Source organism: Scardinius erythrophthalmus, assembly GCF_964197995.2.
Source record: "Scardinius erythrophthalmus genome assembly, chromosome: 2".
NCBI classification, from domain to species: Eukaryota; Metazoa; Chordata; class Actinopteri; order Cypriniformes; family Leuciscidae; genus Scardinius; species Scardinius erythrophthalmus.
Window position 1 is genome coordinate 62,928,069 of NC_138222.1, and position 15,258 is coordinate 62,943,326.

The following is a 15,258-nucleotide window of genomic DNA, read 5'->3' on the forward strand; positions in this document are numbered from 1 at the left end:
CATGTGCTTCAAGACGTCATCATGTGAAGTGTTCCATTAGTGTCAATCGCCACAGCGTCTCATTCCCTCTTCAGGGAACTGAGGTTACAGTCATAACTGAGGCGATTTCTTTGGACACCAGAACATATAGGAATTCAGGGGAATGAAGAGGCTGATGAAATGGCAAAAAAAAAGATAAATGAAGTAGAATTGAAAGTAAGGTATGGAAGGGTTGAGTTTAAGTATATTTTTCAGCAAGAACTAATGAAATTATGGTAAACATAATTCCATTATGTTCTGCTCAGGTACTGATTGTCTTCAATCAGCTGAACAAATTCTTGAGCTTGAATGGATACTTTGACAATTTTCAATCTGGTTTCCGACCGCACCACAGCACAGAGACAGCGCTCATAAAGATAATAAACGATATTCGCTTAAATACTGATTCAGGCAAATTATCAGTGCTGGTAATACTCGACCTCAGTGCTGCATTTGACACTGTCGATCATAACATACTTCTTGACAGGCTGGAAAACTGGGTGGGGCTTTCTGGGATAGTCCTAAAATGGTTCAGGTCATACTTAGATGGGAGAGGTTATTATGTGAGTATAGGAGACCATAAGTCTGAGTGGACATCCATGACATGCGGAGTCCCTCAAGGCTCAATTCTTGCGCCACTCCTGTTCAACCTGTATATGCTCCCAATGAGCCAAATAATGAGAAAGAACCAAGTTGCTTACCACAGCTATTCAGACGACACACAGCTCTACTTAGCCCTATCGCCTAACGATTACAGCCCCATTGACTCCCTGTGCCAATGCATTGACGAAGTCAACAGTTGGATGTGTCAAAACTTTCTTCAGTTAAACAAAGACAAAACTAAAGTCATTTCGTTTGGAAACAAAGATGAAGTTCTCAAGGTGAACGCATACCTTCACTCTAGGGGTCAAACAACTAAACATCAAGTCAGGAATCTTGGTGTGACACTAGAGTCAGACCTTAGCTTCAGTAGTCATTTCAAAGCAATAACTAAATCAGCATACTATCATCTGAAAAATATTGCAAGAATTAGATGCTTTGTTTCCAGACAAGACTTAGAGAAACATGCTTTCATCACCAGCAGGGTGGATTATTGTAATGGACTCCTCACTGGCCTTCCCAAAAAGACCATAAGACAGTTGCAGCTCATACAGAACGCTGCCGCCAGGATTCTGAGCAGAACCAGAAAATATGAACATATCACACCAGTCCTCAGGTCTTTACACTGGCTCCCAGTTAAATTTAGGATTGATTTTAAAGTATTATTACTGGTATATAAATCATTCAATGGCCTAGGACCTCAATACATTGCAGATATGCTCACAGAATACAAACCCAACAGATCACTCAGATCACTAGGATCATATCAGCTAGAAATACCAAGGGTTCACTCTAAGCATGGCGAGTCTGCTTTTAGCTATTACGCCATCCGCAGCTGGAACCAGCTTCCAGAGGAGATCAGATGTGCTCCTACAGTAGTCACATTCAAATCCAGACTCAAAACACTTCTGTTTAGCTATGCATTTAATGAATGAGCACTGTGCCAATGTTCGTCCGACTCTTTGTACTGTACTGTATTTTATTTTTTATTTTTCTAAACTGTTTTAATTATTCTTATTTCTTTTTATTATTTTAATTTCTTCTATGTAAAGCACTTTGAATTGCCATTGTGTATGAAATGTGCTATATAAATAAACTTGCCTTTCCTTGGCTAAACAGAATGGGAAAAGGGAAATAAAGGCAGTCATTATGTTTCTATTCACTCAACAGTGAAACATTCAATAAATTAGGAAGGAGGGATAGTGTGGTTATAACTAGACTTAGATTTGGCACTGTGCATTGAATTATGGGCTGTCAAATGGTTGGAAAACATCCAGATGGCAGATGCATATGTGGAGAAGTAGAAACTGTGCGCCATGCGCCAAATCTCATGAGATTTATTTCTGTACAAAGACATAAACAGTCCATTAGTGCATGGCGCACAGTTTCTACTTCTCCACAAGTTTCTACTTTCTACTTTCAGTTTGTACATGCATGTACCCAGAGCTGTCGGTAGTTGGAATTTCAAGTTATTTATTAAAATCATTACTTGTACTAAGGACTATGAGATAACAAAAAATGTTATCAACTTTTTGCACCGGACTGGACTATATATAAGGATATAATCTGTTAAATCTATTAATTCTTCAAATGAACTGAGGAGGGCAGCAATACGTCATTGTAGCGTCTAGTCTGCTGAAAATATCACACACACACACACAAAAAAAGATGAAGAAGCAGTTTGTCAGAGTGGTCCAGCACCAGTAACATTTGAGCTGCTGACCTTAGTGTTTTTGTTTTGTTGTTACTTTGTACCATCACCTCTTTACAGACCCTTTTTAATGAATTTAATGAATATAAACACTTGTTTAAATAATAGTAGAACAGCCTTACATGTATAATAACATAAAAATCTTAAATAAAAATTAATAAAACCATTTTAACCTCGTTACATATGCAGTTGGGTAATTATTGGTTGAGAGAACAAACATATATCTGTGTTGTAGGTCGTTTATGTTGTTTCTTTATTCCTTTCATATTGCTTCCTATATTTATTACATTTCATCTTTATTTTTTGTTACTATGTAATCTCTTCAGGTTACAATGTTTCTTTCTCTTATTTTCAGCATCACAGAACAGTGGAGTGAATCAGTCATTTTTGATTATCTTTGTATAATAACTCATGACCTCTCGACTAGTTTAAAGTTTTTCTAGAAATTGAGGCTTATCCAACATTTGTAGTGTATCCTCAAAATCTCTCTTTTGGCATACAAGTTCGGTCAGGTCAGTTTTTCTGATTTATTTACAAAAAAAAAAACAAAAAAAAAACACAACAACAAAAAAAGTAATAATCACAACAAAAAGAATGCTTTAACTAATCATAACCAAGAGAAACCAATCCACAACCAAACCTGCCACTTGCCTGTTATAGAAAACACTTTAATATAGATTTTTCTTCTTTGTGACAAATTAATACATTTAGTCCATTTACCACTATGAATAAATGACTAGATGAAGTACATCTATGACAACATACGCACATGAAAGATGTTGTTCCTGTCATTATATTCAGACTGATCAGATATTAAATTACATTGAAGGCACATTTGGTTGGGAGGGACTTCAGCCAGTTAGGCTGGTTAAATAAACCGTCAAAGCTTTTTACTTATCCAGACAGTTGACGCAGAGGCTGGTGTGTACTAAATATAGTAATAGTTAAAAAAATATACGTTTTACAAATAATTTATTGTTTTGCCTTAAGCCGACTGAAGAGTGACAGTGAAGGTCTTTTGTGAGGTCCACACATTCAGTCAGCCGATTATCATGAATTTCGGGTGAGTAGAAATGTGTTTGCTTTCTGTCTGAAACTTTAGTCCGCTTTAAATATGACACAGAGGTAGTGCGGTAAGATTACATTTTGGCCTGTTAGAATGAATTATAAAATTAATTTGAATGAATTGGAAAAAGCGAGAGATGTGCTACTGAATGTGTGCATATACACAGTGGCAGACCCAGGATATTTTCTCTTCAACTCTTCAGCAATTGTCAGTTAGACTGGAAGGTCTGTTTCAAAAACTTGCTGAATTCAGTAAACACTGAATGTTAAATATTTTTTGGTTGTCAAACTAAATTAATCGCAACAGTTCTATCATTCCTAAATTGAACTCGGTACAAAGAAAAATGTTCTCGGTTGAATCTCCATGTGCAAGAATGAATATAGTGAGGGTGAAAGCAGACAGAAGCTCCTTTGGCACCTTTACATTTTATGCGCTCGTTTTACATGAGGCACTGAGGCAATGTTGGCGTGCACATCTGAAACGTCTCCTGTGTGTTGTGGTCGTAAAGATATGGTTTTATAGCAATAAAAGACACAGAAACAGCAATTGTGAATGGGGAAGCCAAGCTTTTATGATACTGCTGATTTGCAGAAGGAGCACCACAGTAGGGCTAAATTAAAGCACATTATATCAACATCCATTAAAAACATTATTTTCACCAATGCTAGAACATATCGGTAATGTTCATATTGGTCAGGTCCACAGGTTTCTAAATTTAAATACATAAAAAACAATCAACCATACCATTAATTGCAAAACAAAATAAAAATTCACACACACCTTACAATATATAATCAAACAGTCCAAATTAATATAACTAACATTGCACCACAGTACCATATGAGTATTCCAGAGCAGTAAAGACAAAAGAAAAAGCAGACTGCTGCTATAAACTACTACTCTACTGAAGCAACTCTTCTTAAAGGCCACTAACTGGAGTCACAACAGGCTGCAGTGGTGAACAGTCGGCAGAGCTTCTATGTGGAAATCCCATTCTCCAAAAATACTGAAGCCTTGTAACAAAGCAAAAACTGTCCTGTTGCAGAGTGGATGTGATTGGGCCTGGTCCTTGGGCCAGGCTCGAAATGCCTCCTCTCTGCCTTTAAGCTGGGTCAATCCTGTGCTAATAACATGGCATTGTAGGATTGCAGTCCCCGATGCAATGTTGAGAGACCGTTATTGAAACTGAACGTTTCAGTTACTAACAAAACCTCGGTTCCCAGAGATAAACGGGAACGAGACATTGCGTAAGAGTACCATGTTATTGTGCTTGAACTGTTAGTAGTTGCTTGCCTTCTTCCTCAGTCGAAACATTCCGATGAAATGGTGCTCAGTGTCAGCTTGCATAGGCAAATTGGCCTGCCTATGTGGGTGTGCTGAGACGCCATTAGTCTGTGCAGTTGCACAGACATAATTCAGTCAGGCTTTATTATTTTCGGAGAAAGTGATTTCCCAATAGTGTCAGCTAAACTCAACGCAATCCAGTCTATCTCAGGGAACCGAGGTTGTATGAGGAGTATGTATTTGTACTCTTCTGAACTAGCATTGTGCGTATCTCTGAACTATCTGAAGCCAAAAGTATACTTCCCGAAGTTACATGCCAAAATATTCCTAAACTATTGTTGTTAATATTGAAAACATATGTAACACAATATATCTGTGTATTTATTGCTAGTTATTGCTACTACTAGTGCTACTACTATTCGCTGCTACTACTACTATTGCTTCTAATATATCTGTGTATTTTTTTTGCTACATGAATGAGAAGCATTTACCTCCTTGTTTTACAGAAAGCCGAGACTTCCACCACGCAGACCAACTCTTATTCATGGAGGTCCTCCAAAACGATACCGTCTGCATACAGTGAGAAAAGTGCTTGATGATAATGGAAAAGTCCAAAAATTGACTTATGGGAACAAAGATACAAGTAAACGAAACAAAATTGTTCTGCTGGTGGGAGAGACTGGCGCTGGAAAGACGACCATCATCAACACCATGGTCAACTACTTACTGGGAGTGAAGTTTGAGGAAGAAATGTGGTATGAAATCACAGAAGAAGAAGCCAGAGACCAATCAGAATCACAAACCTCTGAAATCACCATGTATGAGGTCTGTCCTATTAAGAGTCCCATATCTCTCACCATCATTGATACTCCAGGATACGGAGACACTAGAGGACTGGAAAAAGATCTGGAAGTTGCTGAGAAATTATCCACGCTGTTTCAGAGTAATGATGGAGTTCGTGAATTCGACGCCGTGTGTTTTGTGATTCAAGCGTCTAAGAATCGTCTCTCGGACAGACAGAATTACATTATCAGTTCAGTTCTGTCTTTATTTGGAAAAGACATTGTGAACAACATTGTGTTTCTAATCACACACTCTGATGGTCTGCCACCCAAAAACGTCCTCAGCGCCATTAATAAAGCTAAAATCCCCTGTTGACTTCAAATGTCCTGATAGAGCGCATTCAATTTGAAGCATTTATCTGCAACTAACAGCTGCAAATTCAAGAGAAAGAATCAAAGAAGTCTGAAAAAAATCTGATCCAGGAGGCAATGAGACAAAACAAGGAAAAGATTGAGGAGTGTAAAAACTTTACCATTAGAGTAAAAAAGACTGTCAAAGAGAAGGTTCCCATTGAAAGAGCTTCATGGAAGAGCAGGAAGGCGACGACCTGCACCATCTGTGAGGAAAACTGCCATGAGTTTGACTGCTGGTGGGTTTCGAATCCCAGCAAATGTGAAGTCATGAAAAACGGCTACTGTACCGTGTGCACAGGCAAGTGTCACCACAGCAAACACGTCAAAGAAAACAAGAAATACATCATCAGCACCTCAAACATTGTGATGGAATTTGACGAATTTAATAAGAAATATGAACAAGTTCAAGAACAAACTAAGAGGTTTTCAGTTATAATGGATCATATCGACAAAGATCTGAAGGAGATTGAGGACCAAAAGTCCATTCTTCTGTCTGAAGCTTAGAACATCAAGCATCTGTCTCAGATCGCATTAAAGCCAGACTCGGCCTTCACTCTTCAGCATCTGGACTTCTTCATCCCCAGAGTGAGGGAGGCTGGGAAAAAAGACTGGGTCCGAGAGCTGGAGGAAATGAGGAGAACCGCTGAAGCTGAAGAAGCGACTAAAGACGCTCTGAGTTATCTGAAAGCCGGTCTGGCTAAACTGAAACTGGAACGTGTCTTTGGTGGGCAGTGAACAAATGCAGAGAAGACAAGAGATGAATCAATGAAAATGACTTTTTGTAAATCTGCAAAAATTAACTTCATATAATCATAGTATCAAGCTGTTTTAGTATTTATGTAAAAGACAAGCCCTTCCTGTCCAATCTGTAAGTTATATAATGATAAATGAATATCTCTAATATTTTGGGGTACTTGATGTTGGTTTTAACAGAAAATATTGCATCCATGAACATTGATGCATTTACTCGTGTTAATCCTGGTTGAATTCTTCCATATTTTATCTCCATCATTTGCAGGAGTCTTTCATTTTTTATTTATGTTGCCTTTATCATTCCATTAAGATCGAAACTCTTGTTAAATAAAATACCTAAAATAAAAAATAAAAATTCATAACCATTGTATTTTCTTGACCAAGCAAGAAGACCTTATCGTTTTCAGGTTAGTAACAAATAATTAGTGAACGGGTGTGTCATGTAGTGAATTGCCAAGAGGCCTGGGAGAAGTTAGGAAGGCTCAGTACAAGGGAGTGATTTTCAAAATGCCAGTTGTGATTTATTTCTGAAGCTGCATTGTACAAGGAGCAGTCCTCAAAGTGCAAAAAGAACACATAGCTTTCACAGGATGCAACAACCCCCCCTCAACCTGCTCAATCCATTGTTCCCTTTCGTAAAGGGAACTCCCGCTGCATCGATACTCGATACTTTGGGGAATGCCCTCGGCATGACGCGTCTGAAGTCTACTATACAACTATTCCAATCTTGATTGGTGCAACGTCATTACGTCACGCGTGACGTCGCATGTGACGGTGATCCGGAAGCTATAAAACGGTCACAGGAACCAGGAAGTGTTAGCTTCTGGTCTTCAGCAAGCGCTCTATGTACAACTTGTCTGTCTTATTTGGTGTTGTTTGTCACGTTATATTGGAAAGAGTTTATTAAAAGTGGTATGAGTATGGCCGAGAGAAAACAGTTCAGACAGTGTGCGTCCCCTTGCCCACGTTTTCTCGCCGAGGGTGACACACACTCGCTGTGTGTAGTTTGTTTGGGAGTGGAGCATGCACAGGCAGCGCTCGAGGGCGCTGTCTGTGCTAACTGTGAAATCATGCCCCTGAGAACGCTCCGCTCCCGGCGAGCTATGTTCAATGAGTCCGGCCAGCCCCGCGATCCTCGTGGATCAGGTCCCGCGTCTGTCGAGGCAGCGCGGCGTCTGCATTCATGGGGATCGCAGCGGGATCTAGTGGATAATGCTGAGACGGCTTCGGCCCTTTCTCAGCATTCTGAAGCTAGTTCCCGTAGTTCCGCTCAGGGTGCGGAAGCCCGCGCTGCGGCTTCTTCCGCCCCGGTAGCGGGACCGATGCTCGAACTCTCTGGTTCTGAGGAATTGGAGAGTATGAGCATCGACGCGGGGGAATGTGAAAATCAAACATCAATCCATTCCCCCGCATTTGAGGAGCTGCTAGAGGTTGTGACCAGAGCAGTTGATAAATTAAAAATTGACTGGCCACCTGAGGTGCAGGAAGCGACAGTAAAAAGTAAACTCGATGAGCGCTTCCTGCAGCCTCGGTCACAGCCTCTACGTCGGAGCCTGCCATTTTTTCCCGATCTCCACACTGAGGTGTCGAGATCGTGGAATAAGCCCTTCTCCTCACGTATATCTGGCCCCAATGTTCATTTATATTCTAATATATTGGGTGCTAGGGAGGAGGGCTATGGGATGATGCCCAGGGTTGAAGAGTCGTTTGCGTCGCACCTCTCCCCTGACGCTGCATCATCCCTGCGGGCTCCGACGCTTCCCACCAAGCCCTGCCGTACAACATCGGCCTTGGTGGGAAAGGCATATATGGCGGCAGGTCGGGCTGGTAGTTGTCTGCATACGATGGGGCTGTTGCAGGCATACCAGGCCGACCTCCTTAAAGAGGTGGACGACAGCGGGGAGGTCGCCTTCGACGACATCAGGGAGATGCGTCGAGTGGTTGACTTGTCTCTCCGTGCTACTAAGGAGACGGCCCGCGCCATCGGCCGCTCCATGGCAGCATTGGTAGCTACGGAGAGACACCTGTGGCTGAACCTGTCGGGCATCGGGGACAAGGACAGGGCTTGTCTCCTCGATGCCCCGGTTTCGCCTTCTGGCCTTTTCGGCGACGGAGTCAACCAGGTCGTCGATAGGTTTCAGGAGGCGAAACGACAGTCAGCCGCATTCAAAGAGCTTATCCCCCGCCGTCGTTCCAGGTCTCGTGGGTCTGCTGCCAGGGGGCAGTCCCACGAGGCCGCCGCCAGCTCCTCACACCTGCTGAGGCAGAAGGAGAGTGTTGCTTCTCGTGCTCCCCCCCAAGGGGCCTGGAGGCAGAAGCAACACCCTCAGTCGAGGTCTTCTAAGCCGAAAACAGATCTGAGGACTGTTATTCAGGCGAAGAAGGCCTCGGCTAAGAGGCCATGACGGGACACCCAGGCCTCTGAGGGCATCCCCCTCCGCGTGGGCTTTTTAAAACTTCGCTCCGCGGAGCCCTCAGGAAATCGATGTTGCTTCCCGCCGCCGAGTGCGCCTCGGGACGCATCGAGTTCCAGCGAATGTATCACACAGAATATTTCTATAACATCTAGTGGGCTAAAACATTTGCTACCTCTCACGAGGCCTGTAGAAAAAATGATTCGGTTAGCTCCTGCCAGTAAACTGCTTCAGGTCACCGATAATAAAAATAAATACAAAAATAAGGAAAGAAATACAGATGTGAATATAGCACCTGAGGTCAGTCCTGAGAGACTGATTCCCTTAGTAGATTATTTAGACACCTGGAAAGGTCTTCAAAATATATCTCAGTGGGTCCTGAATACAGTTGAGAAGGGATACAGAATCCAGTTCCAGTTTAGACCACCTAAGTTTAGTGGCGTCATTCACACACTGGTATCTCCTGATCAGGCTCAGGTGATGGAAGATGAAGTTCAGACTCTCTTAGCTAAGGAGGCTATAGAATATGTGCCCTTAGAGCAGAGGGATTCCGGGTTCTACAGCCGGTACTTCATAGTTCCAAAAAAGGATGGTGGGTTGCGTCCCATTATAGATCTTAGGGTATTGAATAAATCTTTGAGGAGATTTAAATTCAAAATGTTAACTATACCTATGATCGTTCAACAAATCAGATCTGAGGACTGGTTTGTTACGATAGATCTTAAGGATGCGTATTTTCATGTTTCCATCATCCCACATCATAGGAAGTTTCTTAGATTTGCTTTTGGGGGTAAAGCTTATCAATACAGAGTTCTTCCGTTCGGCCTAGCCTTATCCCCTCGCACCTTCACTAAATGTATGGATGCTTCCCTTGCTCCTTTGAGACTTCAGGGGATTCGTATCCTGAATTATATAGATGACTGGCTTATTTTAGCTCAGTCGGAAGAACTGGCAATTCAACATCGAGATGTTGTTTTGAACCATTTGAGGTGCTTGGGGCTGAGACTCAATGTAAAGAAGAGTTCATTGACTCCTCTTCAGAGGACTACGTTCCTGGGAGTAGAGTGGGACTCAGTCACGATGCGGGCACAGTTGTCTCCCGCTCGTATTGAAACCATTTTAAACACAATGAAGAGTATCAGGTTAGGCCAGGCTATCACTGTAAAACATTTTCAGAGAATTTTGGGTTTTATGGCTGCAGCTTCCACGGTAATTCCCTTTGGTCTGCTTCATATGAGGGCCCTGCAGTGGTGGCTCAGGAACAAGGGGTTTTCTCCTCTGGGAAACCCTTTTCGCACGATCAGAGTTACGCACAGATGTCTTCGTTCTCTGGTCATGTGGAAGAAACCTGGGTTCCTGTCTCAAGGTCCGGTTTTGGGAGCACCATGTGAGAGAAGGACTCTTACCACGGATGCGTCCCTCACGGGCTGGGGTGCGGTTATGGAGGGCCGTTACACCCGAGGTGCTTGGAAGGATCATCATCTCTCTTTGCATATTAATTGTTTGGAGATGTTGGCTGTATTCTTTGCCTTGAGGCACTTCCTTGTATACCTCAGAGGCCATCATGTTCTCGTTAGGACAGACAATATGTCGGTGGTCTCGTATATCAACCGCCAAGGAGGTTTGAGATCTCGCCCTCTTTGTAGACTGGCGCATCAAATCCTTCTTTGGTCCCAGGGCAAATTTCTCTCTGTGAGATCCATTTATATTCCTGGGGTTGAAAATATGGGAGCAGACATCCTGTCGAGGCAGGGGCTGAGGCCCGGGGAATGGCGGCTCCACCCTGAAGTGGTTGAGCTTATATGGAGAGAGTTTGGCCGGGCGGAGGTTGACCTGTTCGCTTCTCATGAAAACTCTCATTGCCCGCTCTGGTACTCTCTCTCACATCCAGCTCCTTTGGGTTTGGATGCCATGGTACAGAGGTGGCCGAGGTCACTTCTGTATGCTTTTCCCCCGATCGCTCTGCTCCCTGGGGTTCTAGAAAGGGTCAGGAGGTACGGAGTGAGACTACTCCTTGTAGCTCCGTACTGGCCGGCCCGAATTTGGTTTTCGGACCTTAATAGTCTCCTGGAGAGTCCTCCATGGAAAATTCCTGTTAGGAGAGATCTTCTGTCCCAGGCTGATGGTACAATATTTCATCCCAGACCAGAGTTATGGAGACTATGGGTCTGGCCCCTGAGGGGGTCCCATCCATAATCAGGTTGCCTTTCCACTGAGGTGGTTAGGACAGCCATTCTAGAACCTCATTCTACTAGGAACTAAACATTTAGGTTAGGGAGGGCATCGAACCCAGGGTTATTACTGCCCACTGGCTTCAGTTCTGGTGTTCCATCCTACTCTCTAACGGGATCTCCTGTTCATGCTTAGGGCCTCTGTGGCGGCCTTAGTGCCCTCCGCAAGCCTCTAAGGGTGTATATGTAGGGACATTCCCACCCAAACTCCATGTTCCTGTAGATTGGAGGATAAATCCTTTCGTCCAGCTTATTGGCATCAGGCTGATGGGGTATCCCTGGCACCCATCATGTCCTGTGGATGCATATATTATATATATGAGTATATATGAATATATATAGAAGAATCTAATGAGTCGGTTTCCTGTTTATCTTACTCCCTGTAAGAGTGGTGATGCTGCCCCCTCTCACTTATTACTGGAGGAGCCACTCTGCATCATTTTTGCTCCGGTACTAAGGTGCCGGTAGGTAATAATTATGATTCTTCAAGGCATTTTATCCTCCATCGCATGTGTCGGATGGTCAAGGTCATAGCCTTGGAGGGTTCTATATAGGCCTCAGGCTGAAAGGAGTTAGTCCATCTAGCGAGGTCAAGGTTAGGAGCTATTTCCCTTTATTATTAAGAGAGCAGCTGGCTATCTATAAACCAATAGACTTATCTGAAGTATAAGGTGCGCTTTTGCCTTCACCTTTTTTCCAATGCTTTCTATTTGTATGGGGCTCCCATCCAGGAGGTCAGTCGAGCCTCTAGTTCCAGACCTCCTCTTTTCTACACCAAATCTTATGACAAGCTAGTTTGGATCTGTACTCTACTTATTCTATCGTCCGTGAGATGTACCAGATGCTTTGTACCAGGGCGTTTTTCTCTCAGTATGGCGGCGTGGGTATTCGTTCCCCAAAGTATCGAGTATCGATGCAGCGGGAGTTCCCTTTACGAAAGGGAACGTCTCGGGTTACGTACGTAACCCTCGTTCCCTGAGTAGGGAACGAGACGCTGCATCACTCGGCCATACTTTTCGCGCCCTGAGAACGACTTGCTTTGACCAATTAGAAGCTAACACTTCCTGGTTCCTGTGACCGTTTTATAGCTTCCGGATCACCGTCACATGCGACGTCACACGTGACGTAATGACGTTGCACCAATCAAGATTGGAATAGTTGTATAGTAGACTTCAGACGCGTCATGCCGAGGGCATTCCCCAAAGTATCGAGTATCGATGCAGCGTCTCGTTCCCTACTCAGGGAACGAGGGTTACATACGTAACCCGAGACGTTTAAATATACAGTTTTCCCGCCCAAACTCTAGTGGGACAAACCATTATCACGGGGTAGGACCTTTGCCCATAACACTCATCACAAACTTCCACAGCTAACATTAAAGGAGAAGTTCACTTTAAAATGAAAATTCTGTCATCATTTACTCACCCTCATGTTGTTTCAAACCTGTATGAATTTCTTTCTTCTGCTGAACAGAAAGGAAGATATTTGGAAGAATATCAGTAACCAGACAGTTTTTGGGTCCCATTGACTTCCATAGTAGGAAAAAAATATACTATGGAAGTCAATGGGACCCAAAAACTGTCTGGTTACTGATATTCTTCTAAATATCTTACTTTCTGTTCAGCAAAAGAAAGAAATTCATACAGGTTTGAAACAACATGAGGGTGAGTAAATGATGACAGAATTTTAATTTTAAAGTGAACTTCTCCTTTAATACATAAATAACATAACTACTGTTCATGAACTCATTTCTGACATATGGTAACCACAATACAAACATGCATAACATAACACCACAAAAAAAACTTACATTAAACATTAACACCTCATAGCACTCATGTTTCCCTCCATTTTGTAAAATGGTACATTCCGGTGTAACGAATACGACTCTGGGTAAATATGAATTAGCTCAAGAATATGGGGAATCTTGGGAATATTAATATTTATGACTCATGGTCATAATTCATAAGTCGCATGTACATTTATTTTATCAATTATCGAGATTACCTCGTTCTGTACCTGGTCTAATCGTTATTCGTCCAGCGAATAAAGGTGAGATTATTACAGTTAAGAAGGGGTATCTCTTTACAAACTCCAAGAAAGTTTGATCTTCCTGGCCACGGACATCAAACCTTCTGAGTTTATTAATTAAAACTACTGAATGTAGTCTAATATCGAGCTTGTAGCTTAAGATCTTTTGTTTCAGTGACTTTAGAATGGTGGGCTTTCAAATACAGAGACAGTGAAAAGTATTTATGAATTTTAATAAATGCATAACTAGAGATTTTATGAGCTACGAATATAAACGTACGTAAAAATGCAAACAATAAACAAACAAACATATAACCAAACAAGAAAATACGTGATCAGGATAACATGAAATGAAAGAAAGAAAGAAAGAAAGAAAAGCTAGTAATTATTACATACAGAAACCTAGATTCACGAGACAACCTGGAAAGCAGTTTTATCAACTCAATATACTTGCGATTTTGTCTTTTGTTCGGGTGATGCTGAAACTGGCAGGACAGCGCGGATGGTGTCCTGTTTCTGTTGCGTCTTCAGGTGCCGCGAAGTTTAAAGGCTCACTGTATGTAACATTACCGAGAGAGTTCGTCTTCCGTGCGGAAGAGGCTAGAAATCTTGGTTTCTAAGGCAGCAGGCTTTTACATGGCGCGGGGGTTTGTGTCCCAGAGGCCACGACGAGGCCTGTTCAGCTGGTTGCCATGGAGCTGCGCTACACGTGGATGAGGTCCGGGATGAGAGCGACCGGAGAAGAGAGGAAGGAATTAGCGGGGTCGAAGAAGGAAGAGAAGAGCCAGAGAGGGAAGAGAGCGAGAAGTGGGGGTCTCGTCCTTTTAACAGACATCTGTTTTACGCCCTGTTTTGGAACGACAGCGAATCAGATTGTCTTTTCTGACGCGGGAAAATTCTCTTTGTGTGAAGAAGAAAACGCCTACTTTCACCATATGTCTTATGAGAGAAAGAATTCATATTTCTTCTTAAGATTGTACACTTGGAACAATACATCTTACAATACAGTGTTACTATGTGCGGGACTGGTTGAATTAAAACAGGACGGTCAGACAGATACCAAGAATTACAGGTAGATATTGGACACACATAACATTATGTTCATATGCATCATTACACACAAATAAAGCTTGATTAAACATACAATAAAATGGTCAGTATTTCCGTTATGGTATGTGAAGACACTTGAGAAACACAGGAATACATATCAAACATTTGAAGAGTTTTCTCTGAAATGTTCCATGTATGTTAAGGTTTTGGAATGTTGGCTTTACAAGAGGAACTGGATGAGATGCCGTCTTGAGGTCATAAAAGTTTATGACCAGGTTCGAGTTACAAGACACTATGGAGTGATTTTCTTTCAATGAATCTTCGGAATTAAAGATTTTACTCTAGCAAACCACACCTCTATTATAAATTTGTAATGAATGGTAAAATGAAATTTTACTATGTGGAAGTCCATATATGGAAATGTGCTTCAGTTGCATCTCGTGGTGGGTTTCTGGTTGAAAGTCCACGAGTGTGTGTGTGTGTGTGTGTGTGTGTGTGTGTGTCTTCTGGAATGCCAGGAGGCTGTAAAAGTTGGGGAGAAGGTCGGTGCTGGCAAATTGGGGGTTTTACAAGGGATTGTCCATTTGACTAAAATTACAAATTGGAACAGTATGTGACCGGTATGTCAGGCATTGTCGCTACACCGGATATGCGCACTACCCGAACCCACCTCCAAAACATTGGATCAAACAGGTAAGATCTAACATGTGCTATAAAATGTAAATTCACACAATAAAGAAATAATTTAAAGCAAACAATGACTCTCTATTATCTTTCAACACTAACACATTGCACACTTGATGTTGGTACTGTCCCTCCTCATATACATTGTCAACACACAATATACAATAACTTATTTCTGGACTCAACACGCCAAGTAAATTCAGAATAGCATTAGCATAGC

General features: G+C 42.2%; 1 pseudogene across 1 annotated transcript; it reads left to right on the top strand.

Moving 5' to 3' along the window:
- Positions 1–3,381: 3,381 nt before the first annotated feature.
- On the top strand, positions 3,382–6,610 carry LOC308705663 (annotated as a pseudogene). Its single transcript has 2 exons — positions 3,382–3,392; positions 5,186–6,610. The product of its transcript is annotated as an uncharacterized misc_RNA (transcript).
- Positions 6,611–15,258: the final 8,648 nt, after the last annotated feature.